The following is a 6730-nucleotide window of genomic DNA, read 5'->3' as shown; positions in this document are numbered from 1 at the left end:
AGTGTCCCCCTCCGATTTCCATGAAACTTGGCAGGTGTAGGGGCCCAAAGGAAGAAGTACGTGTTTTTTTTTTTATGGAAATCGGAGGGGGACACACGGGTCAGATCTCCACATCAATTTGTCCTCATCTTGACATTTGAGAGGGGGTTGCCCCTTGAACAGTTTTTTAGCCGAAACAAAAAACACGTATTTCTTCCTATATATACATCTGCCAAGTTTCATTGAAATCGGAGGGGGACACTTATATAACCTCCCTTGTTAGTCTTACACTTTGTAATTATATAACACTGCATATATTATAATGTTTTATTTTAATTTTTAAAACTGTAACTGTAGAACAATTGTATAATTTTTGTATAACATTTCTATCTTGTTAAATCTGTTAATGTCTCACATTTATGTGTGTTTCCATTTCCAATACATTCGAATGAATACATATTCGTTTCAATGGCATTTACAAAATCACCTCTGACATTTTATGTTAAACAAGTAAGATTATTTTTGTGCACGAGTGTGTTAGCCGATGCGTAGCAAAGTATTTTAGGAACAACACTTGAAAAAAAAAATGAAGGAATAACTAATGAAAAATTTCTTTGTAATCGAAGATCATAATACCTTTTAAGGTGTGGTAATATTATAATGGGATTGAGATACGAAACTCTCGGATCCGGATTTTCGGATTCGGATCCAGATCCGGATCCGTTTGGCCATCCCTAGTTTGGAGGACGAACGGACATCAACATGACTTGGCATAACCGTCTCAACGGGTTAACACTATAAAAAGTGCCTAATTTATTATTGTAGTCTACTTCACAGGATCATTTCTGCATGATTGATTCTCGTCGATCCTGAAACATTGGAACGACTTAATCACAATGAAGTCTTGTAGCTCCTTCCTCTGAGGGTGAAATGGATGAGGAACTTGCTTGTGCTCTCCCCTGGTCATTAATGATCGCTCCCCGCTCTCTTGGAGGATGGGAGGGGAAAGACACAGCATGGGTGGTTTTTATGAACAAATAAATAAAATTCAAGAAGCTTTTATCATGATTAATTCATATTCAGTCAATATTTCTGGTAGCGATTATTATTTGCGATATATCCAGTTTAATTTTTCCTCTTACAAACGTATTATTCACTAAAGACCACTAAACATCTTATCTCTGGTGTGGTTTATCAGGAACATTTCATATTTAGATGGCTAATCAGATGTCGTGTTTTGTATCCTTCTTGGTTCTAAAAGGTGAGAAAATATCACTGAATATAAGAATTGAACTGTATAGAAGTCAACTTATTAACTTATTAATATGATTTTTCTGCGACAGTAAGTTTAAATTTACAATTGACATTGTTTGTATCTGATTCATGGATATCCTAAAACATATTTGTAAAAATGTTGCATATTCTTCAAATATATGTAATATACAGGGTGTCTGATAAGTCAATACCTATTTTTAAGTTGATAATACATAATGTAGAAACTATTGTGTAATGGTAACTATCACAGGGAATGAAAGGTAGTTCTGTACCTTTTATTTCACGTAACTGAACATAAAATCAGTGGCGGATTTGCGGTGTCGTCCTAATTGCGAACACTTCCTGCCTGAACAGGAATACTGGAAGGGGTGCTTCCTAATTGTGAACACATTTTTCTGCCTTGTGACCTACAACTTTCTCTCACACTTCCTGAGACCTTTTAACTCTTTTTAAAAGAGACTCAGTGACCTGTGGGTCCTGTTGAAACAGTTCCACATATCGTTTGGCAGTAAGGGGTATTTGAGCCACCGGTCCACAAAATAGTCGAAGAACTAAACGAGGTTTTCATTACGAGGAGCTTGCTCGTAAATATCTTGCTTCATGATCTACTAGTTTTCGAAAATCTAAAGACGCACACATACGGATGCTCCTCCTTATTTCTTCATCTTCTTTGTAAGATGTTGTCATGCCAATTTCTTGAATTCTCCTCCAAAGATTTTGTGTAAAATGGAAAAAAACAACCGTGAATGTTAATCGTGGTATGAACCTCTTTTAAAGCAGAAATAGCAGTAGCCTCGAAGTCAATATTCGCCGTTTCAGGGTTCCACTCTGGTATTTCCCTCAAGATTAATCGAAACAACGTAAAGTGTCTTCTTTCTTGTCTGGTGGAAACGCAAAGACTACAGGTACAACATTTGCTTCTAAATTCGTACATCCCAAGTCTGCATGTATGGTATTATATCAGAAAACGTCCCATCCATTAAAAAAAAATTAAAAAATGTGTTTGGGTCTTCAAAGTCTCTCTTCCTTTGGTGCTGGCAAAAACCAGAATTCTCGTGTCTTACCCTTATCTGTTTTTAAAAACAGGTTTTCAGTTGTGTTCGCAATTAGGACGTGGAAATATTTCTCAGTTTCATGTGTTCGCAATTATGACGATTCAGGCGCTATTCGCAATTAGGACGCAACCGGATTTGCGATCCCATGTTCACTGAGACTTTTTTTTTTATCTACTACCGTCTAATTTTCACATTTCCAGTTTGCTCTGTCACTTCTGGTACACCCTGTATACTTCATAACGTTTATGAAAATTATGACCCCTCTCAACCCCTTACCGAATTTTTCTGTCTGGGTACGCTCCTGCTAGTCTGATAGGATTAGTATCAAGACGATACTACTCTCAGTCAATTAATAAGATTGGGCAGATTCTCGTGTCGTCTCGTCTCTCGTAAATGTCTGTCTTGTTCTTATCTCTAAACACATCTTACAAAAAGTATCGTACACAAAATGTGAACGCATAAACTTTTTGCATCGTGTGGAGCTTTTCATAATAACGTTTTTCTGTTTAGGGAGTCGCTTCGAGTCTACGAACCTGCGAACTTCTATTTTATTATAAAAGTATGCAACCGAGCTGAACAGGTTCACAGTTATCACGACTTCTTTATAATTAATATGGACAAATTGTGCGACTTATCTATAAATAATTAGGTATATACACGCTTGGCATATCCGAATAAGTCGCAAATAAGATTTGTTTGGGTAAAAATTTTCATGCATTATAGTTTACAGAGGGTCCCGGGCACAATATCTCACCTCGCTTCGATTTCAGTCAGGTGTGTCGTGTACTCATCTCGATTTTTAATTGGTCATCTCGGTATCCGTACCACCCCTGAGGTCTGGATAGATTAGAGAAGGGCAAGTGTGCTGATTTCTTTTCAAAAAATATTGTTAGTTGCTATATATTACCGATTCATTATTTTCTAGTTTCGCTGGTCTCCCTGTATAGTAAAAGAAAATAAAACAGGGACGTTCTTAATCAGAAACTCTGTATATTTTATGCGACTTATAATTTATAGGGAGCGGATTTTTAGGTAAAATATATTTTTTCTTTAGGAGTTCCGATCATGTGGCTGCAATGTAATATGTGCAAGTCTTAATTTCACACGAATTGCATAATTTTACCATTAGCACATAAACATATATCTCTAGGGAAATGACATAAAATGTACATATTTAAGCATTCCTGACAAATTAAAATTTCCGAATTCTTTGTGTAAACGCATATTTTGGACTTAATCCATAAAATAGTCAAAATACTTTGCGATATTTCAAGATTTATCGAAAGATGGATGTTTACAAAACGATTTGGTGTTCCTGTCTGCAAAATGTAATGTTTTTGTGTGGAGTGATAGAACTGGAAATTTCTACGAAACTGGTTGAATGGAAATTGAACTCTAGCACGGACATTCTTGAACGCGCTTAAAGACAAATTCCGAAGTCTGTTCGACAAAAACATGAGATGCCAAAACTTTGTGAAGTTGCTCAGGTTATGGAAAGTGAACGTACAAGTGTTTATGGTGCAAATGTGCATGACATCCCCCACTTCAAAATTAATATGCGCGTCTGACTGTACGTGTGATGTGGAAAAGTTATTTTCACAATACAAGTCATTGTTCAGATATAATCGGCGTTCAAGGAACTAGTGCTTTGTTGATCATTGTAATCAACAGAATGCAACAAGCATCTAACGTCCTGTTTTCATTGGTGAATACCTATTTATTTGTTTGACATAATTTTGAATGAAAGTATTTTTGGCTTTTGCCACATTTTTCACTGTTTTTAGGACATAAAAAACTAAATAATCCGCTCCCTAATAAGTCAAGGAAGAAAGGAAATGCACTTTGGTATTTGCAAACACCACGCTGTGCATTTTCCTGATAAGACGTAAGGAAACAGGCTTCGGACTAAGTCGATAAGGTCTTGCATGTTTGTAGGTGGTAGGGGACGCCCCTACCAGAGAAAGCGTTTTATGACCCAGCAGACATTGTATCTACAACCCATAATGCAACGCGTCCCTTGATCTGGCTATCACATGATCAGAAACCAGAAGAGTTTTGAGTCGGAACCCATTATGAAGGTTTTTGCCTTTTAGTTTATTTAGCCAGGGGTGCCACAGGGGATATTTTTTCCTTCAAATAATATAAAATTCAACATTTATATCTTTTTCCAAAATACATGTAAAGATTTTACACCTTAAATGCACCATATTTAATCCATTAGATGAAGAAAAGAAAGTGGTTAAGGATATTATCGAAGGTGGTGGGGGTGATGGGGGGTGATATCCAACTTTTACATATTGATATGCGAGTTCTTTGTGTGTGTGTGTGTGATGGGGGGGTATTCTGAATTAAATTGGGGGGGGGACAGTATCCAACTCTAGATCTTAGATTATGGCGGGTATTTTAGTTAGAGGTGGATTGAGCATTAAATTGAAGGGGGTATCCAATTCTTGTGTATTGCTATTGCCTTAGACTGTTGCGGAAATTCTGGTGTGGAGACTGAGAATTAATTTTTTGGAGGAGGCAATCTCTTCAATATCAACAGTAAGTCTAAAATTGATTTAGTATTAAATTTAATTTAAAGGGGGAGATAGAAAGCTCTTGATAAAGTGTTAAATCTTAGATTTTCAAGGGATTTCTGTAGTGGAGAGAGAGTTCGAACATTAAATTTTGGAGACTATTTAGCGATATGGTATCCACAACGTTTTCGAACCCGAACATGCCAAAGGAGAAACTGGAAATGACTAAGAATGTATTGACATCCTATTAAATTAATATTCTTGAAAGCCTGCAAAGAAATGGATGTAAAAATTTTCTTGCTCGGTTCGCTCGCAATTCGCGATTAAAATTACCACCTGAGCGCTAGTGACGCTTCCAATATGGCCGCTCTATGTAGGATAAATCTTTATTTACATTCAGCAGTAGTACGAAACAGCAGAATGTTGTCATGGCTGGTATGGTAAAAATGTTTAAATTACACGATATTTTTAAATATTGCGATGTAAATTCTGGGAACTATAACGAAGGTGAAGCTGTGATGAGAACGAAGCATTTAATTATGATAAGCAAAAATATCACGGAAAACGCAGACGAAACTAATGTATACGCACTGGTTGTTCAAAGTTGTGCTGCATCATCTGCACCTCATGGTGGAACTGGGGTTCTCGGAAATTATTTGAAAATAAAGAAATTGAAATTGACCTATACTTGAAAAGCTGGCAGGAGAAAATTGGGAACATATCGTTGCAGTTCTTTCTCGATAATATTCACGATTTCATGACGGCTATTCTCACTAAAAAAGGACATCGTACTGATGTCCATTTTCATTTTCTGGTTACATTTGACATTAATTCATTCTCAAACTATTTCCATCTTCCCTCGACATGCACCTGTTCCAAATTTCACACATACATAATACATGAATGCATTGGGTAAGACGCTGCATGACTTTTCGAAAAAGAAAAAAGTTTTGTTTGCAAAGTACAATTTAAAATTTTACTTTCATGGCAATATAATATTTATCTGTCGAAAAATAAAGTGAGCCGACTCGTGCATTCTTCGTAATTTCCTTGCCGAAGTACAGTGTCATTCCCCATGCCAGGATCTTCTGTCAATCAATTACGTTTTACCTGATTTAAATACAAATTTCATTTTGTTGATTCCAGTGGTTGGAAACACATGATAAATTTTCATTTGTCCTGACCCATAAAACGATTTAGAGCACAAAAAAACCTGAACAGTAGACCTTACTCTTTCGCATATTCCCCATGCTTTAAACGACTTCAACACAACGTATCCTACTTAGACTAGTTCCGGAAAGTCCCACCAGATGGCATATTTGTTAATTTTAATCGCGAATAACGTGTTGCTAGGATTTGAAGTTTTTATACTACAGTTCCATTTCAAGATAAGCGATATTCTCGATTATGACGAACGATTTTAGGGGTGGTCTTGAGTAATGGGCTCCCTGTTTAGGGAGGAGGGGCAGATCAAGTATAGTGTTCAATGAAGCTAAGAAAAAAGTTACTTTCGGTAGACACGCTGTCGTAATTAAATACTTTGTGCGGATTACGATATGGTTTGAGGGCGCGAATGGTATTATTTGAGGGGCGACGCATGACATGATTTTAGGGGAGATGCGTCATAGGTCTTGGGGGGATGGGCATCCCTGTATTTAGCCTTCCTTTGTTAATGAAATGACCCAAAGTTCACATAACCTTGACACTATGAGTATAGTTCCCTGCACTTTTTGACACCAGGTGCAGTGCAGGTGCATCCCAGTGTCAGGCTGGTGCAAAGAAATTGTGTTCAACCAATTAGACGCTGTGCGCAAGAATAGCGGTGTTCAAGTTCAGGATATTCAACATCTGCCTGTCTGCTGCTTTTAACGTTCATATGATTGGCTAGAACGTGCTACACTG

The 6730-nt window shown here is 37.0% G+C and overlaps 1 non-coding gene across 1 annotated transcript; it reads left to right on the top strand.

Annotated features, from left to right (window-relative positions):
- The first annotated feature begins 801 nt into the window (after positions 1-801).
- On the top strand, positions 802-1004 carry LOC146004537 (small nucleolar RNA U3). Its single transcript, XR_014443936.1, has one exon. It is a non-coding gene; the product is annotated as a small nucleolar RNA U3 (small nucleolar RNA).
- Positions 1005-6730: the final 5726 nt, after the last annotated feature.

Source organism: Lepisma saccharinum, chromosome 21 (assembly GCF_977018435.1).
Source record: "Lepisma saccharinum chromosome 21, izLepSacc3.1, whole genome shotgun sequence".
NCBI lineage: Eukaryota > Metazoa > Arthropoda > Insecta > Zygentoma > Lepismatidae > Lepisma > Lepisma saccharinum.
Note: the sequence above shows the minus strand (reverse complement) of the source record. Positions and strands in the feature narration are given on the sequence as shown.